General features: G+C 50.4%; 1 protein-coding gene across 4 annotated transcripts in view; it reads left to right on the top strand.

Moving 5' to 3' along the window:
• The first annotated feature begins 4,453 nt into the window (after window positions 1–4,453).
• The window catches only part of GDPD5 (glycerophosphodiester phosphodiesterase domain containing 5), a 101,485-nt gene continuing 81,076 nt past the window's right edge, over window positions 4,454–24,862 (top strand). For 3 of the 4 annotated variants that reach the window (XR_010442294.1, XM_064728292.1, XM_064728260.1), the window contains exon 1: window positions 4,454–4,605. The gene's annotated coding sequence lies outside the window, so the exon portion shown is untranslated. Of the gene's footprint in view, window positions 4,606–7,274; window positions 7,389–24,862 lie in introns of those variants that run through there. The other variant, XM_064728282.1, reaches the window with a different exon arrangement.

Below are 24,862 nucleotides of genomic sequence, written 5' to 3'. Positions count from 1 at the left end.
TAATCTCAGCAGTGTTTGTGCACACATGCTCCATCTCAGGCAGGCTGAGCTGAGGCTGGGATGGGTTTTCCATCCCCTGTGATGGAGTCAAACCCCACATCTCCATCCAAGAAAACTCTGGGATGGAGAGGATCAGAAAACTGCTGCTCCCCCTGACCTGGCTGAATAACAGGGGCTTTGTTCAGGGATCCAGGTCAGGGATTTTATTTCAGTACCTGCAAAGAAGCTATGAGAAGAATGCAGCAGGTTCCTCCCAGCCTGGAGAAATGCAGAGATATCTCCAAAGGTGTTTAATATTAACTGGAGCAGGGCACATCCCTGAAGGGTTGGATTGTGAGCCTATCTGTGTTTGTATCCAAACATCACCTGCAAATCCATAGCAATGGCCAGAGCTGGAGCAGGTGAAAGTCCTCCTGCAGGGAGCTGGATCAATAATGGGTTTGTCAATAAAGATCATCCCGTGCTGGCACCAGGAATGTGAACCACGAGCCCAGACCTTCCTGTGCAGGCACAGAACAAAGGGCTCAGCCAGCAGGCTCTGATGATTGTGTTGGGAAGGGAAGAGAAGAGGGCTGGGTGGGCAGGGAGCAGAGGGAACAAAGCAGCCCTGTGTGCCTGGGGCAGCCAGGGAGAGCGCTGGGATTTGCCTGCCAGGGTGGATGGGATGGCAGCTCCTCCACAAATCCCACTGGGATTTTGGTGCAAGCAAGGTTTGGCCTCCACACTCATCCTCTCTGACTCTTCTGGTCAGATGTTATCAGAAGCATGTTTTGGTAAGGCTCCTTCTCACAGGGCAGGGAAGTCTTGCACCACATAATGAGAAATACATTTCCATCCTAGCTGTGTCAGCTGCATTTGTTTATGAAGTGGACTGCACTAGAAAATGCTGCTAAACAAAGTTTAGTTTAAAACCAGTTAGTTCAGAGATGCCCTGAAGTTCTCACAATATATCTGGAATCATGGAATCATTAAGGCTGGAAAAGACCCCCAAGATAATCAGATTTAATCTTTGACCAAATCTCACCATGACCCTAAACCGTACTGTGAAGTACCACATCAACATGATTTTTTACTGTGGGTTTTTCTTTTTTCCACAGGAAATTTGTGTTTATCCTAAGCTTGATACTGAGAGCAGGAGCTGGAGGTTATGGCTAGCTTCATTCTTTCCAACTGTGTATTTAATGTGAAAAATGCCAGCACATAAAAGGTCACACGCTTGGGATACAGGACCAAGTTCTGTCACCAGCTCAGTCACTTGTGGCAGTGACTGTCCTTGACCACCCCAAAAACTGCTCCTGGCTCCTCCATGTCCTCTGAATTTTATATGTATTGTATTTATTTCTTATTTATTTACCTGTTATATCTGAGCCATCCCTATTTCCTACCCCACACTGCAAGAGTTCAGTGCAGTCATCAGGGGATGCTGAGGGTGACAGGGGCCTGATTTACCTGCTCCAATGATCCCTGCCCCTGACTTCCCTCCTGTTTATGTGCATCCCTCTTATCTCCTGCAAGGGGTTGCTGGTAACTCCCCCAGAGCAGGCACACACAGCTATTGTGCAAACAGTGTTTCCTGACTTGGTGGACAGAAGATATCTTCATTTCCAGCTGCTGGGTAACATCAAATATTCCTATTTTCACCCTCAGCTATCTCTTCAGGGCTCACCAGTTCACCATGCCTTCTGCTGCAGGGATGGAGACCTTGCAAGGTCTTCTTGGGGCAGCTTGAGGAGGCAAAAAAAAAGTGAAAGAGAGGTTGAAATACAGAGGATGTAACAGGAAAATGGCTCTGCAAGCCCTCCCTGTAAATGCTATTATGGTAAAATAATTATGCCTGAGGGGACGCTTACAATCAACACCTTCCTTGCACTTATTAAAGGCACAAAGGCCTTGCAGAAAGAGGTAGGAAAATGGACCTTAATGAAAACACTGGCAGCACAAACACAGGAAAGCACGGAGCTCCCTCCTGTTTGCCCTGCATTCCCCAGGAGCTGCAGGGGCAGAACAATGCTGTGTCCCTCTGCTCGCTTCCTTCCCTGCCCGGGCTGCTCCAGGGCTGCCCCAGCCGGGATTTTTTCTGCCCACAGAGGGGATAGAACAGTACTTTTTTATTGGAGGAGGCTGGTGCCCATTCCCATTCCTCCTGATCCCACTCTTGGAGGAACCTGCAGCATCTCCCTCCCCCTTCATCCCAACCAAAGACCAGAGCAGAGACTCCTGTGAGCATTTGCCTTGATGCCCCTCTGAGCTGCCAGGAAACAGAAATGTCCCTTCTGGAGGGATTCTCCCTTCCATGAGCATGTAACAAAACACTTTCAGGATGTGGCATGAAATGCTGAAACTCAGCCTGGTTTAGAGCTGAGCCAGGTCCTGAAGGAGCAGCTCAAACAGGGAGTCACACACAGGGAGTGTCACCAGGGGTTTTCGGGAGCCCTTTACAGCTGCATCCTTTGGAAGTGAAGCTGGTGGAAGTGTGAGGAATGAGCCCAGCAGAATTCCCTCCCATGCCAAAGGGAGATATTTAAAGTAGCTTTGAGCATTCAGGGCTCTCAGCATGGGACAAGGAGCTTATAAATCTGAAACCAACCTTCCCTGTCCTGAACTGCATCTGTTTTCCTAGAGGCTGCATGGAAATTCATGCTCAGTTTCCTTCAGTGGCTTTTCTTTGAAACTGCCCGGCCCTAAGCAGCCAAAGTGCGGCTTTCAGGGGGCAAAGGTGGTCCTTGTGTGTATATTTGCTTTGTCCTTGTGCTCACAGCTGCTTGGAGTGGCTGCAGAACAAATCCCTCCCCAGCCCTGCATCCTGGCAGGATCCTGTGTCAGATTCAACTGGCCAAGTCACAGAAATATTCTGGAAATGTGCAAACTCTGTCTCTTTTCAGAGGCATTTTCCTCAGCAAATGGATGCTGTGAGGAACTGACTGGCTGGTGCTGCGAGCATCTGCAGGATTTCTGGAACCTCACGAGTTTGAAGAGTATTTCCTCTTGGTGCCAGAAAAAAAGATTTTCCCCTTGATCTTACAAAGGGCTGAACTCTTTCTGCTGAAGTTAAAAGGCAATCCTTAGGCACAAAACCAAGGATGTTTGAAGTTTGGCAAAGGCACCAGACTTTATTATTGCCTTGGAATATCTGCATCTGTCCCGTCCCCTCCTGTACATCCACCCCAAGCCTGCAGGAAAACACATCCTAAACCAGGCAGCAAATAAAATGCTCCCACAGGAGAGATTTTCATCAGGATTTAAGGTCATCACAGCTCTCAGGCTTGTGATTCTGCAATCTCTCCTGTCAGCAGTGCTGGAAGGAGAAGCACTTGGCAAAGGGCTGCCAGGACAGCTGCCTGTACCTCAACCCCACAGCTCCTCTGCTGTGCTGCTCCTTGCTTGGATCGGAGTCTAAATTCTCATTTTTCACCTCCAGTCTTTCCCTACTGCTGGGTGCTGCAGGATTATTTCTGTTTCTCCAAGGAAAAGTGCCAGTTGCCAGCGACCTCTCAGCTTAGTCTGCCTCAGTGAAGAGGAGTCTGGCATTTGGCTTGTGCTTGCTTGTTATTTTGACAGCACATCCCTTCCTTTAGCTCTGCTTGGATCAGTCTACTTCAGGGCTGGGCCAAAAAAGTGGGAAATGGCCAATTTGCAGGGAAAAAAATGAATCTGTTGCTGTCAGCCAAGTGTTTTGTCACCTTGCATCAAGAAGGGCAAAGGATTCACAGCCAGGACACAGCTGAGTTTTGGCCACAGAGCTGGGCAGGCTTGGGCATCCTTCTCATCCCAAATAACGTGCGCTGCTGCAGTGTGAGGAAAACAAGTCCTGAGCATGGTGTAGGTCCAACAGAACACTCATCCTTCCCAAAATGCCACAGCAGGGTGGCCTCAGTGTGGAGATCAGGTCCACCTGCACAGTTGGGAGTTCAGGATCTAACGCAGGACCAGGTGAGCTGATAAAGGGGTAGAGAAAATGAAGGGCGAGTTGGAAAGGTGGGGAGAAATCAGGAGGCTGCACAGCCCAAACCTGCACCTGATCCTTTTTTATTCAGCTGGGGGGAACACAGAACATCCCTCCTGCCCCATCCCTGCAAGTGTCCAACGCCAGGCTGGACGGGCTTGGAACAACCCGGGACAGTGGAAAGGGGGGCTGGAATGAGATGATCCTTAAGTTCCCTTCCGTCCCAACCCATTCTGTGATTCCGGGGTGCTCGCTGCCCTTTAGGGGCTCAGCATTCCCAAATCCCCGGCACAGCGCCAAGGGCTGCTCCAACATTTCCCTGGCCCCCCAAAATCGGAACTCGCAGTTCTGGTGGGGGTTCGCTCGCAGCCCTAAAGAGAAGAACTCCGCACGCTTGGGTGCAGCTTCCTTTTCTTCTCCTCCTCCTCCTTCTCCTGCTGCTGCCGCCGTCCCTGCGCTCCTCCCGCGCCGCCCGGGGCGGAGCCGAGCCCGGCCCAGCGCCCGCCCCGCTCCCGAGCCGAGCCGAGCCGGGCTGCGGGGCCGCGGCCGTGCCAGCGCCGTCCCTGCGCCCTTCGCTGCCGGCCCTGGCACTGCCCCGCCGCCGGGGCCGGGCTGCCCTTTCCCGGGGCTCGGCAACCTGGCGGATCTGCCGGCGGCTGCAGGTAACGGGGAGGGCAGGGAGGGCTGCGGGGATGCTGAGCGGCTGCGGCTGGGACAGCGCTGCCGGGCTGGCGGCACCCCCAGGAGCTGCTGCGGGGTGCGGAGCCGCGCTGCTTTGCCCGAAAGGTGTGCGCTTTGCCCCCAAAGGTGTGCGCTTTGCCCAAAAGGTGTGTGCTTTGCCCCCAAAGGTGTGCGCTTTGCCCCCAAAGGTGTGCGCTTTGCCCCCAAAGGTGTTTGTGTTTCCGTGCCCCCTCCCCACCCCACCCTCAGCATCCCGAGCCAAGTTGGGGATGCGAGCGGCGGCTCCCGGTGCTGGGAATGTGGGATGTGGGATGTGCACCCACCCGGGGAGCCCCCTCCGGTCCCCGGGATCCCGAAGTGTCCGGGTGTGGATCCGGAGAGCGCTGCTCCCCTTCGGGCCCTGCCTGTTTAGCAGGGAGCGCTCCGGTTCCGTGTGAGGTGATGGATCTGCAGCGTCCCGCCGTTCCAGGGCTTCGCACCGCTGCTGTCCGGAGCTGTAAAATCCTGAGGCAGCACAATCCCGAGAGGGATTGATTTATTTGTTGTTGCTGGTCCAGCTGGAGGAGCGCTCAGTGCCCATCCAGCTCCCTGAGGATGCTCAGGGATGTCCTGGTGACATTCCCCGGCAGCTTCAAGACCCCAAATTTCCAGCGAGCACTGAGCAGGGAGGGTGAAAAATGGTGAATATAAGAGGGTGTCACTTTCTCTTGATGCTTGACAAAGAAACTAATGCAAAAAAAAAAAAGAGTAATTGAGGGAAAATAGAGAGGGAAAATCGTCTCGTTGCTGTTTTATTGAAACCCTCACCCACGTCCTGTCCGTTCCCCGCCCGGAAAACTGGGCATGGAGGAGTTGCAGTCGGCATGTGAGCCCTGCTCTGGAAAAGGGCTGCTGGAGCAATTCCTGGTGTGGAAGCTGTGAAATTTCACCCCTGGCGAGATGGAAATGGGGATTCTCCAGCCAGGAAAAACCTGGCTGTGTGGAACTCGCCGTGCTCCGGGATTGTAGGGCTGGGTCCTTCCAGCCGCTCTTGCTGTGTGTAATCGTGTTGGCTTAAGGGTTATTTTGGGGCTGGAGAGGGATTAGGGATAGATGTCAGGAACAGGCAGAGCCATACTGCATGTGGAACTTAAAAAATAATGAATTATGGTTCTCTTTGCTGGCTCTTTGTCCCGGTAGGAAGGAGCCCGTGTGGATTTTTCTCCATTAGAAAGTTACATTGTACACGGAGAACATAACATAAATCCCGGGTGCTGGAGTCTCCTCAGGATGCTCCAGCTGCCAGGAAATTTAGATTGCTGCTGATTAGCAAGTACAAGTCAGAGTGGTGCTGCTTCTTAAAGAGCTTTTTTGGGGTTTGGATCACCCATGCAGGATAACAGCCTTCTCCCTTCTTTCCCCCTCACAAATTGCCAGCTTACACTTGGCAGGTGTGGCCGGGGAAAAGCTGAGGTAAATGGATTTCCTGCCTCGCATTTTGTCTGGCGTGTCCATTTTCCTCATCAGCTTGCTATGGAAAATGGTCCATTAATTCATTAGCCAGCCTTTATCCACCTGAGCAGTGATGCATCCTGACTCCTTAAAGCCTGTTATTTTAACATCTCCTCCTCTGCCAAGCTTTGAAACATCTTCACGCTGCTACCCCAGCAATGTGGAGCTGCAGAATATTTCTCTGTGATTTAGGAGGTGCTTCTTCAGAGGCAAATACAAGCTCTGCTTTGATGGCAGAGTTAATTTTAGAGTGGGTGTCTCTGTCAAGCTGTACTTTTTTTACTAAATGAGCGTGTTCTGCTTGTTACACTTTTCCCTGCCATGAATTCAGCAAAGCACGACCGGTGTTTGTCTTGGAAGGAGAATGAGTCTTGGTCAGATCAATTGATTTGGTGTCACGTTGTACATTCAGAAAGTGCTGGCTCAGAATTAATGACAAAGGGTCTGGTTTTTAGCAAGGCAATAAATTGCTTGATAAATCAGGAAGGTTATAACGAGACACAGAACCAGCTGTGAAGGGACAGCCCTTTGTTGTACTTTTACCCATTAACTGTGTACCCAGGTGTATTTGATTCAAGTAACTGCCTTAAAGTCACCTTGCCAAAATCAGTGTATTTAGGGGTGTTTTTTGTGGGTTTTTAACATGTGGGTTGGAGTAACAACCAGGTGCAAGGGCTGTTGTAGTTGGAGGTTAAAGATGCAGGGAGCAGGTGGCTCCTTCACCCTGATTTGTGTCAGAGGCACTTTGATGCTCACAGGTGGTGGAAGTGAGGTCTGGGTGCCCTTTAACCAGACACACCTGGGGGGAATATTGTCCTTTGACTTGCTCTGTGAGTCTTCGCGAGGGTGAAGATAAAAGGCAATGATTGTACCTTTGAAATTCCCTGGTGCAGCTCAGGGAAGGTGGGGAAGGTGGGGCTGGACCTGGAGGGGCACTCAGGGCTTTCCTGCAAACACAGTGGGGTAGGAACACGCTTTCCTTGGAGTCTGCAGTGCAGGATTTAATCTCCTTTTTGTTGAGATGAAGCACCCACAGAGGTTGTGCTTCCGTTCCTGAGATGCTTTGCACCTTCACGATGATATTTGTGGGATGGTTTGGGTTGGAAAGGACCTTAAAGCTCCTCCAGTTGCACCCTCTGAGATGAAGAGATGGGACCCACCTGGCAGCCACTTTGCTTCATTAGGCTGCAGCCGCTGCTAATTAGGCTCCAACGAGCTCAGTATGGGGTAATTGAGTCTTGTCCTGCTGCGGGTTCTGCTGGAGCTGCCGTGGGTGAGTGGTGTTTTATTTTATTAATCTATTGCAGGGCGTTTCAGGGCTGCCCAGAGTCCCTGTTGAGGGCAGGGCTGGGCTGAGCAGTGGCCGTGCTCAGGAGAGGGCAGTGTCACACCGAGGAGCCCGTTCCCTGGCCCTGCTGAGGAGCGCAGGGGCTGCCACCTCCTCAGAGCAGTTCCAGTTTAGGAGCCAGGCTCCTCATCCCCCTCCCTTCTTCCCACACCAAATATCCCCCTCCACCCTGCTCCTGGTGCCTGCAGCCCCTTGCAGGAACTCTCTGAGCATGGTGCTGGGAAAAGGGGTTTGAAATACTTTATGGCAGTTGCCTTTGCCTGCCCGCCCCTCTATGAACAGTGATTAGATACAGCTACTTCAATGCACGTCTTGACTTTTAAAAAAAAATATTAAATTGCTGCACATTGGTGTTTGGCTCTGCTGCTTTTTCCTCTTTAGCAAACCACTGTGTTCTCTCCACTTCCTCCAGAAGTACCCACAGATACTGGCAGGACAACTGCCTGAATATTTGGTGCAATAGTCTGTCGTTGCTCAATAGCCTGACAAACAACAAAAAAAAGGTTTTATTTTTTATATGCAATTAAATATTTGTAGAAGGTTTCTGCCAAGGAGTGGCTTCAAGGTACAGAGTGTTCAAACAAGGAGCTTCTGGGGTGGCAGCTGGGAAGGTTTTTGTGTCCGTGCCTCCATGCATTCCATGTTTCCACATTTGGAATCCATCTCAGGTTGGGATAGAGCTCTGTCTGTTTTGTTGTTCTCCTGGTCCTTGGGCAGGATTGGTCCTGATGATGAAAAGTGAAAATGAAAATGTTTCTTTTTTGGACTGTTTTTTGTGGGTGTGACTCTTGAGCTGGTTTTATTTCCTTTTTCCTCCCTGCTGGATGAAGGATGAACTGGGGATAGGAGAGGGGGAAATCGCACCATTCCTGGGGTGCTGCACAAATCTGGGCACCATCCCCATCTGTGCAGAGCCCTGCTGGTGGTTAATCTCCTCCTTGGGAAGAGCCTGGACTGGTTTTAGTGTAATTCCTTAGTCCTGACAGACCTGAGCCCTCCCTGCATCCCTCTCTGTGCTGGAGCCACAGTTTCCATGAGGAGCTGGGGCTCCGGGCTGCTGGATCCTGGCGGTGATGGACTGTGAGTTTGTTCTCTTGCTGGCTGGGAATGCTCAGGAGAATCTGTTTCACTTTCAGAGTTTCACCACGTGGTGCTGTGCCACAGCAGCTTTTTCTCTCCCACTTTCCCCCTTAGATGTCAGCTTGCCTTTGATTTTTTTTTATTTATTTACTTTAAATCCTGCTGCAACTTGTAAAACCGCTTCATAAATGCCTGGCCCCTGTGTTTTGCTTCCCTTTCCTCCTCGCTGAGGTGAAATGAAACTTTGTCCCTCCCCCAGCCCGAGGTGAAATGCACAGAGCAGAAATATTCTGGTCCTTGGCTGTTTTTAGCTGTGCTGAGTTCCAGGCTCACGTTTGCCCAGGGAAAGCAGCTTGGATGTGACTGAAATAGTCCAAGGTGAAACCCAGAGTTTCCTCTAAGAGGTATTTTTGGGTGTAGCCTTTAAAAAGATGTAATGGACTGGTTGTACCCTCCAACATCCATCCGCGTGTTCTCCTGAGCCACTCTGGGAGATTATATTTGGGCCACTTAGCTGGTATTGATGAATCTCTTGAGCTGACAGTCACCTAATCATAAATCAAGTCTAAAATCAAGTCAGTGTTCTGCAGAACTGCAGCAAAACAAAATGCATTCCATTTCCTGACTTGGGAATTGGCGCCTGACGGTGCCAGGGGATGCTCAGGGTGTTCCACAGCATTCTTGGGAAGCAGAGCTAATCCCGAGCAGGGCACTTAAGAGCTTGGGGAGGATTTGAGGCTCAAGGCTGGCTTGCTGTGCTGTGAAATTGCGCTGGACCTTGCCAGGAGGGAGGGACGTGGCCCTGGGGGTGTCCCTGTGTGTGTGACCCCATCTCAGCCCCGTGTGCTGGCTGCAGGGCTCCTGTCCCAGTAAAACCTTGGGGAATGGGGATAAAACCGGGATCTGTGTCCTCAGTGCTGCCCCAAGGGACAGGATAGGGCTGGGGGCTTCCCAGGTTACAGCTTAAACCCAGTCCCTGGGATGGACAGAGAGGGCTTAGGTTTGTTTACAGGGGTTTACCCCTGTGCTGAGGGCACTCTCTGATATTTGGGTGGATTTTGTCGTCTGGATTGGTGCTTTTTTTTTTTGCCAAGTGGTAATTAACGCTTTCCTTAGGATTAAAATATTTCCTGCATGTCCCAGCTGTTGGTGTAGCAAAGAGTCATCCAACCCCTTGACCTTCCTCAGAGGAAGAAAAGGCTCTTTTGGAGAAGGTGGGAAGTGTTTGTTCAAATCCAGGCTGTCTCTCTTCCCAACTACTCTGAGCAACCTGGGCCAGTGGAAGGTGTCCCTGCCCATGGAAAATGATGATTTTTAAGACCCCTTCCTACCCAAACCTTTCTGTGATGATTCTGTCATTCTCCTTTCTTGCATGAAGCAGCCCTGTAAAGAAATTATTCCTCAAGGCTGTCAGGTAGGTGATGGTTTTTAGGCAGTTTCCTGATCAAACAGTGATTATTTGCAGATATTGTGGGGAATTTTGGTGTCCATCTGCCTGCTAATTCTTCAGGAATCTTGTCAGTGAGATTTCAGACTGTCAGTCAGTCCCGTTGCAGTTTGAAGCCCAGCAAAGAGGCAGCTCCTGGGTCCTGCTTTGGGTGTCCAGGTGTGATTTGCTCTGTTTCTCTCAAGCATTTTGGGCTTGGATTTCCTCATCCATGGTTGATCTTGGAGATCTGCACAGCAGTAATGCCTGAACAGTCCTTGAGATCTGTGCATTTGGGGGATTTGGGAACCCTGGAATTCATCAAGCCATGAGGTGAGGTGAGATCTTCTCAAACACCTATTTTTAGATGTGTTCCTGTTCACGTGCAAATTACACTCATCATCAAGGATTGCTCTGCACTTGGGACACTGGATTTGTAATCCCTGTTTTCCAGCTCTTAGACACCAAAATGCCTGCCAAAAATACAGATATTGCTGTCTCCTTTTCCCCTGTGCCCTAGAGCTGGGGACTGGCAGCTCCCACCCCACTTTCTGATGCTCTGTGAATACAGAGTGGTGGCAGGCTCTGGTTTTTGGGCTGATTTCCCCTCCCTGCATGGTTTTTAGCATCAGTTGGTGGTGGCTGCAGCTTGCAGGATCATCTCCTGCTTGCCTGGGTGCAGGATGGAGGCAGGATCTGCTGTCAGAGTGAAGCTGCTCAGCTCCTCCTTAGCTGGGAGTTAATCACCCAGAGGCACAGAGCTCGCAGCCCTCATTAAAAGGCTGATTTAAAGTGCAAGGTTGACAGCTCGGCTGGAGATGCTTTCCCTTATCACAACTGGTCCCTAATCTGTCTCCTCTGCGTAGGGATGTGTTTGTTTGGGGTTTTTTGGATTTGGATCTCTGGGAGAGCTGAGTGCTGAAGGAATGTGCTGTGAGACAGCTGCAGATGCTGAGATGTCGGTGTGGTGGGGATAAAGCTGCTCTGGTGTGCCCGAGGCTGGCAGGGAGAGCCCTGTGTGCCTCACAAGGTCACTGTGATTCCCAAACACAAACCCTGCCAGGGCTCCTGGACACTTGTGCTCTGCCGAGGGAAATAAATAAAGCTGCTTGTGGGCTTAAGGGATGGGGCAGTGTGGGAGGGGATTGTCCTTCCCTGGCTCTGCACCTGGGCAGGTTTCAGCTCCAAGCCTTGTGCTGGGCTTTGCTGAGCCCCAGCAGCTGCAGGGAATCGTTCTGCAATGGTTCTGGGAGGGAATCTCTGCCTCAGTGTCCCCTGGGGCAGGGGGCGGCTCCTCTGCACGCTCTGGGGTGTCAGGAGGAAGGCTGGCTCGTTCATGGCAAAACTGGATGGGCCTTTTGGGCTGGAAATCCCTCCTGGAGCTGATGTGATGGCCACCCCAGGGTCAGAGTGACAATATGGCTCAGGAGAGAAGCCTGGGGGCTTGTTGGGAAGCCCTGACCTGGTGTCCAGGCTTTCAGAGCTGCCCTGTGATGAGCAGGTACAGATCCACTTCTAACAGCACAATAAGCTTAAATTTTTGTGTCCTCTGTGTTTCTGAAAGGCTCAGCTCACTCTCATGACAGAAGGGGTTCAACAGAGTCCTTAAATCCAAATTTCTGGGGTAATTGGTTATATTGAGCTGTACTGGACCCGTGAGGAAATCACTTTGCTCTCTTGGCTTCTTCTCTCCCAGCTCGGGGGAAATATTGGCTTTTCCCTTATTTCCCTGAACTTTGCAGCTCACCTGCAGGGTTCCCTGGAAGGACAGATCCTAAAGCCTGGCTTGGATCCTGCTCTGCTGCTCTCCTGGAGCAGATTTGGGGTTGGATGTTGAGCTTGGGGTGGGCACCAAGGGCAGCTGAGGCCAAAGGAGTCACAAACCCCAACGTGCCCGCTCCACTCTCTGCACCTTCCCAGGCATTTTGTGCCTGCCCTTATCTGGGCTGATATTTGCAGTGCTGATAAGAGAGGGTCTGTAACAAGTGTGCTGTGCCTCAGATAAAACCTGCAGTGCGTAAGAGCTGTTCCAGCTCGCCCTTATCAGCTCTATTAAACCTGAATATCAGCAGGGCTTCGGGGATGGGGCTCCCTCAGCACTCCACAGCCAGGCAGCAACTGTGCTGGGGCTGCTGCTGCTGCTCTGTAAGTCCCCCTCCAGGGTGCCTTTCTTTTCTTTTCTTGGGTTTATTTTTATTTTTGGGGTTTTTTTCAAGTGCTTTTTTGGTTTTTTTGGGGTGTTTTTTGCTTTAGTTTTGGGAGTTTTTGGGTTTTTTCCCTTTTTTTTGTTGTTTTTTTTTTTTTTTGGGGGGGGTGTTTCTTTTTGTTTTTGGGGTCTTTTTGTTGGCTTTTTTGTTTTTGGGTTGTTTGTGGTTTTTGTTTTGGGTTTTTTTTTTTTTGTTTTTTTTTTTTTTTTTTTTTTTTTTTGTTTTTTTTTTTTTTTTGCTTTTTTTTGGTTGACTTTTCCTGTGGGTTTTTTTGGGGGTTTTATTTGCAGTTTTTGTTGGGTTTTATTTGGAGGTTTTTTGGGGGAGGATTGGGTTTTCTTGGTGGTTTTTTTTTTTTTTTGAGGTATCTTTTTGGGAGTTTTTTGGGGTTTTTTGTGGGTTGTTTTGTTTTGGAGTTTTTTTGGGGGCGTTGGGGGTTTTGGGGGAGGTTGGGGTTTTTTGGTTTTTTTGTTTGGTTTTGGGGTTTTTGGTGGGTTTTTTTGTTTGGTTATCAGGTTTTTTCAGTTTTTTGGGTTTTTTTCTTTAAATTTTGGGACCAAGGCTTGTGAACTGCAAGGTTTCAGATCCAATTTTGGGATCGAGATTTGTGAAGTGCAGGGCAGCTGCCTGCTGGTTGTGTGCTCTGTGTGAGGGTAATGAGGTGGTGGCTGTTGAACAGGCTGGATGGAGGTGTCACATCTCCAAAAAGAGGTGCAGATGTGGCACTTGGGGACTGCAGATGTGGCACCTGGGGACGTGGTTTAGTGCTGGACCCGGCACAGTCAGGTTACTGGCTGGACTCGAAGGTGAAGGTTGGACTTCAAATCTTAGGGGTGTTTTCCAAACTTAAGGATGCTGTGAGTTAAATTGAGGGATTCTTGCGTCTCTCCAGGCTGCTCTTTGCTCAGAGAAGGATATCTTGAGGTTTTTGTGCAGCCATTGAACACCAGTGCAGGGAGCACAGATTTCCTGCACCACCTCAGGGCTCTGACCTCTGCAAGGGTGAGCAAACATTGGGTTGAAGCTGCCAAAGGGTGAAGTGGTGGAGAATTGGACACTTCCAGGGATCCAGGGGCAGCCACACCTGCACCCTGTGCCAGGGCTTGGCCACCCTCCCAGCCAGGAATTCCTTCCCAAAATCCCATCTGGCCATGGGAAACCATTCCCTGTGTCCTGTCCCTCTTCAAGCCTGAGCTGGGCTCAATCTGAGGAGAATCAGCCCTGCTGGAGCTGCTGAGAGATGGGTTTGGACAGAATTGGGACTGGTTGCTGTTCCCTGCTGCTGTGCCCAAGGTCAGCCTGACCCTGGAGCTCCCAAACTGTTCCCAGTTTCCCAGCCAGCAGCACTTGCTGCTCTCAGCTGTGTGAGCGGCTCATGGGCTTTGTCAGCCCCCGGTGCCTCTGCCTGGGCTGTGCCAGAGCAGCCTGCAGTTCAAATCAGAGGGAACAGGAGGGCCTGGGGCTGTGCAATTCCAGTGCCTGACCCAGCAAAGCCATCTGATGTCTCCCAGGCTGGATCTGCTGATGGTTCTGTCTGGTTGGCTGTGCAGGTGGGGAGAAGGAGCATCCTTGGTGCTTTTGGCAGCTCCAGCCCCTCAGGACTGAGGCACTGCCACATTTCCCTGGTCTAAAAGCCACAGCCAGAAAACACAAAGGGAAGGGGTTGCAGTGACCTCAAATCTCCTTTTAACATGGAGAGCTGCAAACTGGACCCCTGACTCAATTCTTCCTTTTTAGAGGGGATTTTCTGGAAACTTCAAGCTGGCTTTGAAATAGAACTGTGGGGCAGCCTGGAGTTTGTCTTCTCCTGCTTGCTTTTGTCTGGCCACCCTAAAACTTGTTGCTGTGTTTCAGCATTGCCTGAAGCTCATGAGATATTCTGCTCCCACATTTGGTGACTGATCCCATATGTTTGATTCCAAAAGGCTGTTGCATTTTTTTTTCCTGTTTTTATGTTGGTTTTTTGGTTTTTTTTTTTTTGTCCTGTGAAGGAAAGGTATGAAATAAATCCTGCCTAAAAGACTTGTGGCTGTCAGCTCTTGGACAGGGCTGTGAGGAAAACCCTGTTGTGTCTCATGCCCCATCAGCTTTAATGCTTGCTAAATGGCAGAGCTGTGGAGAACAGCTCTGGGGCCGGGATTACAAAAATAAATATTGCTGCAAGTGGCTGAGCTTGGGAGTAAATGATGCTGGGAGTGGATGTCCAGGGACTGCTGAGGTGTCTGGATTCCCCCAGGGCTCCCTGCCAGCTGGGAGGATTGGCAATTGGGGAAGGCAGCCTGTGGGGAAAGGCCTGTGTCCCAGCAGTGATAAATCCTCTCCCTGCTGTGCAATGTGAGGGCTGTATTTATATATTTTTCTTTTATTTTTCTTTTTTTTTCCCTGTTTTTTTTTCCTTGTTTTTTTTCCCCTGTTTTTTTTTCCCTGTTTTTTTTTCCCTGTTTTTTTCCCTGTTTTTTTTTTTCCCGTTTTTTTTTTTCCCTGTTTTTTTTTTTCCTGTTTTTTTTTTCCCTGGTTTTTTGGTTTTGTTTTTTTTTTTCCCTGTTTTTTTTTTTCCCTGGGTTTTTTTTTTCCCTGTTTTTTTTTTCCTAGTTTTTTTCCCCCTGTTTTCTTTTTCCCCTGTTTTTTTTTCCCTGTTTTTTTTTCCTGTTTTTTTTGGTTTTTTGGGGTTTTTTTTTTCCTAGTTTTTTCCTTTGGTGTCTACAAATGGTTTCTAGAGCTGAAACCATTTGTAGACTCTGATCTTTTCATTTTGCCCATCATTTACAGATGTGACAAAAAGAGAGAAAAAGGGTTTGCCACTTGTCTGGCTTTTAGAGAGCTCCAAAGTGATGGAAAATCAAATTAGGACCTGTCTGCCATGGTCTTCCTGGAGCTCTGGGAGCTTTGCTCTTGCTTGTGCCATCTCCCTCCTGTTTCTCCATGGGAACAGGGAAGGACTGAGCTTTTTATCCTGCCTTTTAAATGGAGAAACACTGGAGAACCACAAAGAAATAATTTACTTGTCCTCAGATATTGTGACATCACTGAGGGTGATGCTCTGATGATGGCTCTGAAAGGAAAAGTGTCAGGTCTTGAAAAGATTTGGGATCATCCTTCTTTCTCTTGCAGTCATCAGTGGTTTTGGCCAAGAAAATAGGTGTATTTTCTAGTTACTTAAAAAGATAAAGGACATGGCACTGCTTTGGTAGGGCAAGGTGAGGGTGTGAACTCTTGGATGCTGCAGAAAGGCAGACATGGAGATTGATTTCTTCCTTATGGTTTGTTCCCATTAATCCACCTTTGCCTTCTGATAGAACCCCTTTGACTGTGATGTTTTTAGAGGGTGGTGCAGGCTGAGGTGGGAGAGGGGGTCTGGAAATGCTGGCTGGGAGCCTTTGCCTGGCTCCAGCATTTTACTACAGAAGTTTTGCTCTGCTTTAGTTGTCACTCTTTGCCATGATCACTGGCACAGGCCCTCTGAGGAAATGGAATAATGCAATCTGTAGTGGTTTCCCTCCTTCCCTTTTCCTTTCCAGCAGCTTTTCCCCAGTGCAAAACCCCGAAGATGAGCCCTTGTTTTGTGATTATTTGTTATTTATTTCCCTGCTGTGATGGACGTTCAGCAGATAGCAGAAACACCTTCAGCTTTGGCTGGACCTGCCCAGAACAGCTCTGGGGGCTCTGCAGGGAGATGTGTTTGGCACAGGGATCTGGTTTATCCTGAGCCAACAATCCCAGCTCCCAGAGCATCTTTGGGACCACCAGGCTGTGGAGGTGGCAATGGGAAAATGCTGCTGCTGCTGCTGCAGTGACACAGCTTCATCATCTGGGGTGTTTTGCAGCTAAAACCCATTCCATGAGTGTTGTTTGTGTTCATCCTGAGTGAGCTTTGGTGCCCTGGGAATGTAACAGAGCTCTCCAAACCCACTCAGCTCCCTGCTTGCAGTGCCTGAGGGGTGTGGAGGAGGCATTTATCCCATGGATGAATGGGAGAGCAGTAAAATCCCGATTTTATGGGGCTGAGTGGAGGTGTCTGAGCTGGTTTTGGCCATTGGCACATGGAGGTGTTGGCAGCTGAACCTGCCCCTGCTGCTCCCCCCAGCCCTGGTTCCCAAACCCTGGGGGTGCTCTGTGAATGATTTGGGAGCAGGGGATGTGTTGGATTTCCATCTGGAAGTGGCACTTTGCTGAGCACAGGAGATCCCAGGAATAACCTCCCTCTGGGGGTGGAACACCAACAGCATCACTCAGCTCTCCAAAAATGTTCTGTTTCACACTGAATGTGGGTCTCCTTAGGACAACCTGTGAGCTGTTCTTGGTGCAAATAAGCCACAGAATAAAGTGAAAATTGGTTTGAGGCTGATCAGGGTCCAGTCCCTAAGGGAATATCCAGTGTCCCCAAAGTAATCAGTCCACCCAGGCTAAAAGGTGAGAATAAAGGAAATTTCCTCTTGAGATGTCATCTCCCCAAGGTCTTTGCTGTGCTGTGGGTTTGTTTGCTGCCAGGCTGGGCAGTGACAGAGCTCTGTGTGTCACTCAGGTTTGTGTTTTCCTGGCAGTTCAGGACCTTGCACTGCTGGCTCGGCGAGTCCTGACCTCATCGCTGCCCTGTGGCATGGAAGCCATTCCTGTGTCCTGTCCCTCCATCCCTTGTCCCCAGTTGCTCTCCTCTCCTTTAGGCACAGGAAGGGCTCTGAGCTCTCTTTGGCTCTTTCTCCTCTCCAGGTGCCCAGCCCATGGATGGGTGGCTGCCCAAATGCAGCATTTCTAGCATCTCTGGAAATGTCAGTGCTGATTTGGGCTCTGGAGGAGCTGGGGGTGCAGCAGAGCTCCCCACGAGGTGCTGTGACAGTGACAGGGACACGTCACCTCTGAGCTGTCAGTGACTCTGCTGCTGGTTTGGGCAGCCTTGGCTTGGCTTGGCTGTCCTTGTTTGCCCAGCACAAATGGATTTGTCACGCAGCTCCTGGTGGCTGTGATTTGTGTCTCTGGAGCAAATCCCACTCCTGAATCCCTGCTTGCCTGCCTGCTGTGCTGCTGCTCAGCCTTCCCTGCTCCTCCAGCTCTCCATAAAACCTCTCTGCTCTCAGAAATACTCCTTGAGTCTTTGTCATCCTGTTTCTTGTTGGGTACAGAGATAATGCTGCTGTGGCATTCGCTTCTTATCCTGCCGTTGCACCTCTTGATAGTTTTTAACAGCTTAATTTAAAACAAGCTCTGAATTAAATTGTGTGGGTGGGATGCTTCTCTGACTCTGCTGAAACTTGTGGAAATTCCACGTGGCAAAAAATGGCTTTGGGAAGAGGCATCTCCTGAGATCTTCCTGTCATGGTTGTGCTTTTCTACTTGCTCCAGCCTCCCCACTTGCTGATGCTGTGCACTCAAAAAGCACAAAAGCTCTGCCTTGCACCCAGCCCAGAATAAACCCTGAGCTGGGAGCCATGGCAGCTCAGCAGAGCGACCTCAGAGGAGTCTTTACCGTGGTAGAAGCAGATGGAGCTTGACTTGGCGTCAGTTCTGAGCTCAGAATAACTCAGTTTTACAGCAGGGAGGTGGAAAGGTGCAGTGCTGCCACAGGAGGAACTGAGCTCTGTGCAGAGCCAGTCCCAGGCAGGGATTATTCCCACTCTTGGGAAGCCTGGCCATGAGGAAAACCCTCACTTGGATGTGTTTTGTCTTGGGAGGGTGCTAAACAAGGTGTGATAAAGCATCCTCTGGTGCCAGATCCCACAGCTGGAGGCTCCTCTGGGAGAGGGGATGTCACAGCCCAGCTGTGGTTTGGGACCTGAGGGACCAGACCTGAAGGGATTCCCTCACAGCCAGGAATTCCCAATTCCCAATCTCCCATCCATCCCTGCCCTCTGGCAGTGGGAGCCATTCCCTTGTCCTGTCCCCAGTCCCTCTGCAGCTCTCCTGGAGCCCCTTCAGGCCTGTTAGAACCTGTTAGAGTCTGGACTGGGGCTTCCTGTACAATAATTAAAGGTTAACCCCAGCAGCCCTTGCTGATGTTTGCCTTTTGCTCTAGAGGAAGGAAATGGGATCCTCATCTTTAGCTCAAATGCCATCTGTGCTTCCACTGACAGAAGTGGATCTGTGATGTGCTTAATGAGGCCTAGAAAGATGTCTCCGATAATAGACAGCAAATATCTGCCCTTTGCTTCCCAAAGTTATTGCAGGGCATCCTATGATGGTTAAGGAAGGGAGGCCTTGTTGTTTTGGGGTTGTTTTTTGTTTGGTTGGTGAATTTTCAGAGGGGAAAGCCCCCTTGGAAAGCAGATGGCAGAGCTGGATCACGTGCTGCTTCAGCCTTGCCAGGGCAGCCCAAATAAATCTGCCCAATTGGTGCCTGTTTGGGGGAATCCCATTTCCAGAGCACCTCTGGGAACTTGGGAGTGTGGGAAGGAGTGGGGTGTGCCCTGGTGTTGCTGCTGTAGCCTTGGGACACAGGATATTTGTAGGGAAAGGTTTACAGATAAATGGGCCTGGTTGATGATGAGCAGATGTGTCCACTTTGCTTTGGGAAGAGGTGCACAGATTTGATGTTTCCAGCACTGAAAAAAAGCTGGTGGAGAAGAACCTGCAGCATTTGAGATCCATTAAAATCCTCTGCTTTGAGGGATTGGGAATCATGGAATCACAGACTGGTTTAGGTGGGAGGGATTTTGAAATTATCAGGACACTTTTCCCTATCCCAGGTTTCTCCAAGCCCTGTCCAGGCTGGCCTTGGACACTTCCAGGGATGGGACAGGAGTGATCCAAGGTAGGGAAGGAGGCTGGGACAGGGCTGAGACGCTGGGGAGCTCAGGGATTAGCACTAAATCCTGTGCACAGAAAGAAGCCTCAAATGCCTTAGATGTCTGGCATTTCAAGGATTTCTCCTCTGGTAAGGTTTTTGCTGAGCCTGCCAGTGAAAATCCCCAGAATGTCACAGTTATTGCATGAGATTTATGCACTAATAGGATTTAATTTCTGCAGAGCTTCTGGTGAGGGGAAGAAGTCCCTCAAAGGAGCACAGGTATTTTGGGAAAGGCTTAAGTGGAGTAAAATTCAGCTGCAATCATGCTGCAGCAGGGGAGCTTGGAGATGAGTGAGATGGAGCCAGGAGTTTGATCCCTTCCGATAGGATGTGCGCAGCCCTGTCTCTCCCAGCTGTCCCTGAGCTCTTCCCTGCTGGAAAGAGAGGAATTGTTTCCGTGAAAAGGGTGTTCTGGGTCTGCCTGCTTTGCCATGGGAGCTCCTGCAAGGCTTGAAGAGGTGCTGCTGTCCCAGGGTTTGAGTTCCTGGCCCATGGGGAGCTGCTGCATTCTGCTCCCGTTTCCTTGCCCTGTCAGGGCTCCTGGGGGCTGAATAAGGGGAGGCTGGAGGGGAAGGGGAGTGTGGAAGGTTTCCTTCCTGGGGAAAAGGGCTGCCAATGCAGCTTGGGGGGAGAAAACCAAACAAAGCAGCTTCTCTTCCCTTCTGGCTCAGGGAGGGGTGTGATGTCAAGGTGGAGCTGAGCCTGCCCCAAGACTCTGGGAATGTTTTTTCTTTCCTTTTTTTGAGGGATGGGGCATTGGTTTATGTGCTTTTCTGTTAAATCTCTCAAACAATGCTGCTTCCCCTTCCCTGGAGCAATTGTTCCCCACGGCTCCTTCCCCTTCCTCCCCATCGTGGGAAGAGCTCTGTGGTGATGATGGATGGGCTCAGATTGAGTCTCTGCTTTACCTTCCTTTGTCCTGCTCTGCTCTCTTGTTTTCCTTTGTTATTTCTGCCCAGATCCTCATCACAGGCTGGCCAAACCCAGATGTGTTAGTGCTGATGGAGGGAATGAAGTGTCAGAGCAGTTTCTGCCTTCACCTTGAACTTGGCAGGGCTGGGTTAATGACTCCAAGGTCCTGGAGGGCTTTTCCAGCCTCAGGGATTCCTGATTCTACATGTACTGCCAAGTCTAACAGACTTTCTAGGTTTCATCCCTTGAGTCCATGTAGTCTCTCCTGGGAGAGCCAGTTTCTTCCTTAGGGGAAAAAAATGCTCTTTTTGTGGCCAGCCTAATCTCAAACCTTTTCAATTGCATCCATTTTGGGAGACAAGATTAATTTTTTTAATTGGTGTCATTTTTCAAGGCCCAAGAATCCCAAGACAGTGGCTGGGCCCTGGCACAGGTTGCACAGAGAAGCTGTGGCTGCCCCATTCCTGGAAGCCATCAAGAGATAAGATTGGATTTGTCCTTCAGGAGCATTTCCAAGGAAAATCTGTGTTAGAGGAGCATGGGAGAGATGCTGATCTCTCCACTGGGACTTCACTGGGAATTTAAGTCAGAACTGAGCAATTCCATGTGCCCCATGCAGGAATGATAAACCAGTGGATATTCCAGGCTAAAGGATGTAACTCCACTATGACCTGTTTCTTTTGGAAAATATCCCCCAGGCTCCTGATAAGAACTTGCAGGTCCTTCCAGCTTTATCAGAGGAGCTTCCTGCAGGGAGCTGTTGGTGATCTGTGCCAGGGAGGAAAGGGAAAGGCAGCTGGGTGAATATTCCATGGCAGCTTTGGAGGGCTCATGGAAAGGCAGCAGTGCCCTGGGGGGCTCTGCCCTCTCTGCTGAGGTGGAAATCGCATGGTCTGATGAAACAATAATTGATGGGAACCTGTTTTAGGGGATTCTATCATGCCTCCGCAGAGCCAGGACAGTCATCCTGTTGGGAAGGCCAACACCCACTGTACACACAGTAATTAAACACAGTAATTAACAGCCTGAACTGTGAGAGGTGCTCCGATGGAAACCTGGCACTTCAGGATAAAATGTGGTGTATATTGAAAGCCTCTTTCCCTTTGACAGTGGTAAAGGATGTTCTTGCATGGAAATGTGAAATAAAACCTCCTTTCTGTGCCCTTTGCACAGGCTGTGGTTAGGAGCTGCAGGTAACTCCCTGAAATGGTTATTGACTGGAGAGCTGCCTGGCAGTGCTGCTGTTTGCTGACTCGACAGATGATAAAATCCTGTCCCAGTGTGGTCTGAGCATCTGTCCAAAGCCAGCTGTGTTTTTGGCTGTATTTAGTGTCCAAACTGTTTGGTGCTGTCCCAGGGGACAGGAGTGGATGAATAAATCACTTTTTGCACTGAGAGCTCACTGAGGGGAGCACAGGAGTGAAGGGGATGCTGTGGGAGCTGGGATTGTGGTGACTGCTGCAGCACAACTGTTGGGCTCTTCTCTGTGATTGCTTAGTGTTGTTTCTAATTAAGATAATAAATCAAGAAATTGCTTCTGGGAGCAGTTTTAGAGGAGATCTGGGGGAAATGGTGAATCTCTCTTTAGCAGACAATGAAGTGTTGAGCTGGTGCTGGCCAGGCAGAGGATCTGGGGCTCTTGGTTGATTTCTGGGAAGCAGGGTGAGATTCCTCCTTCCCTCCTCTTGGCAGACCATAACTCCCATGGGGATGTTCCCTTTGGCATTCCTTGCTGGAGGAAGATGGCAGCAATTTGGGACTGTGGAGTACTGGGCACTCTAAGCCCTGCTGCTTTTGTCTGAGGGATAACAGCACTGGACATGTCCAGAGATGGCAAATAAATCTGGGGCCTGCTTTGGATCAGCAGTGCTCCACAGATCCAGCTGTGGCAGTGGTGATTTTCTGAAGCACTGATCCTCTTCCTTCCATCCCAGTCCCTCAGAACAAAACAAACCCACCAGTTCAGGTGCCAGAACTCGCTGCTGACTCTGCACAAGTTGTTTGCGCTTCTCTTGCATCCCTTTTATTTTCTTGCCCCAGAGTTTGGGCCCCAGGGAAGGGACTTGTGGAAAGTGTTCAGTGCAGGGCTGATCCAGAGGCGTAGGAAGGAGCAGAGGAACAGAGTTAACAGATAAACATCCCCATCCCCAGTTGTTTGGAGACCTCTTGCATTGCTGTGTGATAATTGTGTCCCAAACATAACAAGGGACAGGATGGGAGGAAGTGCTGGGGGAAGTTTAGGTTGGATGTGAGGAGGAATTTCTTCCCTGGAGGAGTGGTCAGACATTGGGGCAGGCTGACATGGGGAATGGTGGAATCACAGCCCCTGGAAGGGCTCAGGAGTTGTGTGGATTTGTGGCATTGTAGTGGTGTACATAGTTGGACTCAGTCTAAAGAGGCCTTTCCCAACCTTAATGATTCTATTTCAATACAACTTTATTTCTTATTTTTGCAATAAATCTAGATGGGGTCTGCTCTTAAAAGCAGATACCCATTAACAATCTAGGAAACTTGGTCTTCCCAGTGTGGGATCCTTTAGGCTTTAAAAGGTTGTGATTATTATCAAGATTTCTGCCTTGGAGCTGTGTGCTGGCTGTGTTGCTCTTGGTGGGACCATGTGAGGGCTCCAGGAGGCTCCTTGGTGGGACCATGTGAGGGCTCCAGAAGGCTCCTTGGTGGGACCATGTGAGGGCTCCAGGAGGCTCCTTGCCTCTGGTGGGTTTTGTTCTTGTTTTTGGCTGCTGTCCTGTCCCTGGTGTGGTCCCAGACAGCCATGGCAGAGGTGCCAGCCTTAGCTGGGTGCTGCAGGAGAACCCTTGTGTCACATCCTTGGGATGGGCACTGAGTTCCATGGGGCTGCAGGGACTGTGGGCCAGCTCCTGTTTGTTCAGGCTGCCCTTGGCCCTCTGGATAACCCCCTCTAATCCCTGGGCTTACACAAAACCAGCGGCACCAGAGAGTGTCTGAGCAGAGATTAGCCGCGGCCGAATGCGAAAGCGCCCAGGGGAAACTGAAATATTTCTGCTGCTAAAAACAACTCCCAAACTCTTACTTTGTGTTTTGGTTCTAAATTCATTTATTTTTTAGCTCTGTGTTCTGAACCAGAGCTGCTCAATGCCACGGGTCCCTCGTGCAAAGACTTCTCCATCCTGCACCAGAAGCGTCTCTGTCCCTGCTGTCCCCTGCACAGTGCTGGCACGAGCCAGGTGCCCTCGAGGTGACAGCTGGGGGTGGCTCTGTGCTGCTCTGGCTGATCCCCACTAATGCAGTGTTTGGAGAGCCTGGCTTGCTGAGGACAGGCAGCTCTGAGGGAGATAAACACCAGGCTGACCTCAGCTGTGCCCAGATCATTTGACCTGAGGGAAGCTTGTGGTGCATCCTCTGGGAGAAATCAATTTTTAAACAGAATTTTTGAAAGAGAGGGGTGCTTAAGAAGCCCACAGGTGTGCTGGTAGCACCTCTGAAATGTTCACAGCATACCCTGAGTTGGGAGGGACCCATGAGCTGAGCTGAGCTCAGACAGGCTTGGCTGTGATGGTTTGTGCTGGCTTGGAGCAGTGTGGGACAGTGGAAGGTGTCCCTGCCCATGGCACAGATGGGTCTGGATGGGCTCTGAGGTCCCTTCCAACCCCAGCCATTCCATTATTCTAAGTCATTTTGCCCCTGAGACCTTCCCAGCCCTGTGGGATGGGGGACAGGGATGCCCCATGCCACAGGTGGAATGCCCAACCCATCACCACCAGCTCTCATCTGCTCTTCTCAGTGTTTGCAGCTCAAAAAGCAGCCTGGGAATCCTGACTCTGCCTCCTGGTTATGAATTTAACATGAAACAGGGCTTTGCTCATGTTTTAAAAGCTGCCTACAGAAAGGTTGAGAGGAAAGCTAACACCAGGACAAACTTCCTGGGAGATAGGAGAACATTTGTTTGCTTTTCCTTTGGTGGAGAACCTCAGAGTGTGTTTGTAAAACTACACGTTGGTTTGTTCACTCCCAGAGCCAGGTATCTCCTGGGCTGGAGGGATCTGCTCTCCTCTGAGCAATTTAGATGAAAAACCAAAAAGAAGCCTGGGAAGATTACAGCAAGGAAAGGCATTGAACGAGTGTTTGCCAGGAATAACTTCTTGGGTGCCCTTGTCTCTGTGTTATCTGCTTGTGCCTCTGGAGGAATGCTGTTCCTGGAGCAGCAGAAGGTCACAGTGACACGTGTTGGGCTGCCAGGGCTGGCTGCCTTGCAGGGTGCTGCCTGAGGGAGCCTTTTTGTTCAATATCTCACTACAGCAGCAGGGCTCTTGTGGCACAGGAAACTTTGAGAATTTGTGTGAGTGAAGCACCATCTTCTGTGGGCTCTGTGGACTGGAATTGGTTCAGGGGTCAGAGGATAATAGAACACTTCAGGTTGGAATGGGCCTTTAAACATCATCCACCATTGCTCCCAGTTGCTGCCTTGCAGGCCTCTCCCTGTGTGTCCACCCCCAGCAGCTTGGGCTGAGTCCCTCGAGGTGTTTGGGGTGCCACAAGGCCTTGTTGTTTGGAACAGGAGCCCTGTGAGCTCTGAGCACTGAGCAGGTTTTTTCCCCTGCTGGGTGGAAGGAGCTGGGGCAGGAATTCAGGGTGCCAAGGGCAGCTGGTGCCATTGCCTGTGTCCCAGCAGGGAGGGCACTGCAGGGACAGTGGCACATGGGCACCCACGAGGGCACAGCTGAGCTGGCAAGGCCTGCCCTGGCTGTGGGTCAGCTGAGGGCACTGTTTACATCCTGTAATTAACAGCAGCAGTTAATCAGCGCCTGGCACGCCCCCAGACGCTGGGCTGGAGTCACAGTGTCTGCTGTGGCACTTGGATCCCTGTCCCAGAGGTGACAGCAGGCCAGGAGCAGACATGTGTCAGCTTGGGCTGTTGGTGCTGATTTATCCTCCTGCCCTGCCCAGTGTGTGCCTGCAGCACATAAATCACCAGCTTTATAAATCACAGCTTTAACTTCTTCCTCTTCTTGGCCTC

The sequence above is a fragment of the Zonotrichia leucophrys genome, chromosome 1, assembly GCF_028769735.1.
Source record: "Zonotrichia leucophrys gambelii isolate GWCS_2022_RI chromosome 1, RI_Zleu_2.0, whole genome shotgun sequence".
NCBI classification, from domain to species: Eukaryota; Metazoa; Chordata; class Aves; order Passeriformes; family Passerellidae; genus Zonotrichia; species Zonotrichia leucophrys.
The sequence above is the reverse complement of the archived record's forward strand: the minus strand, read 5'-3'. Positions and strand labels throughout refer to the sequence as shown.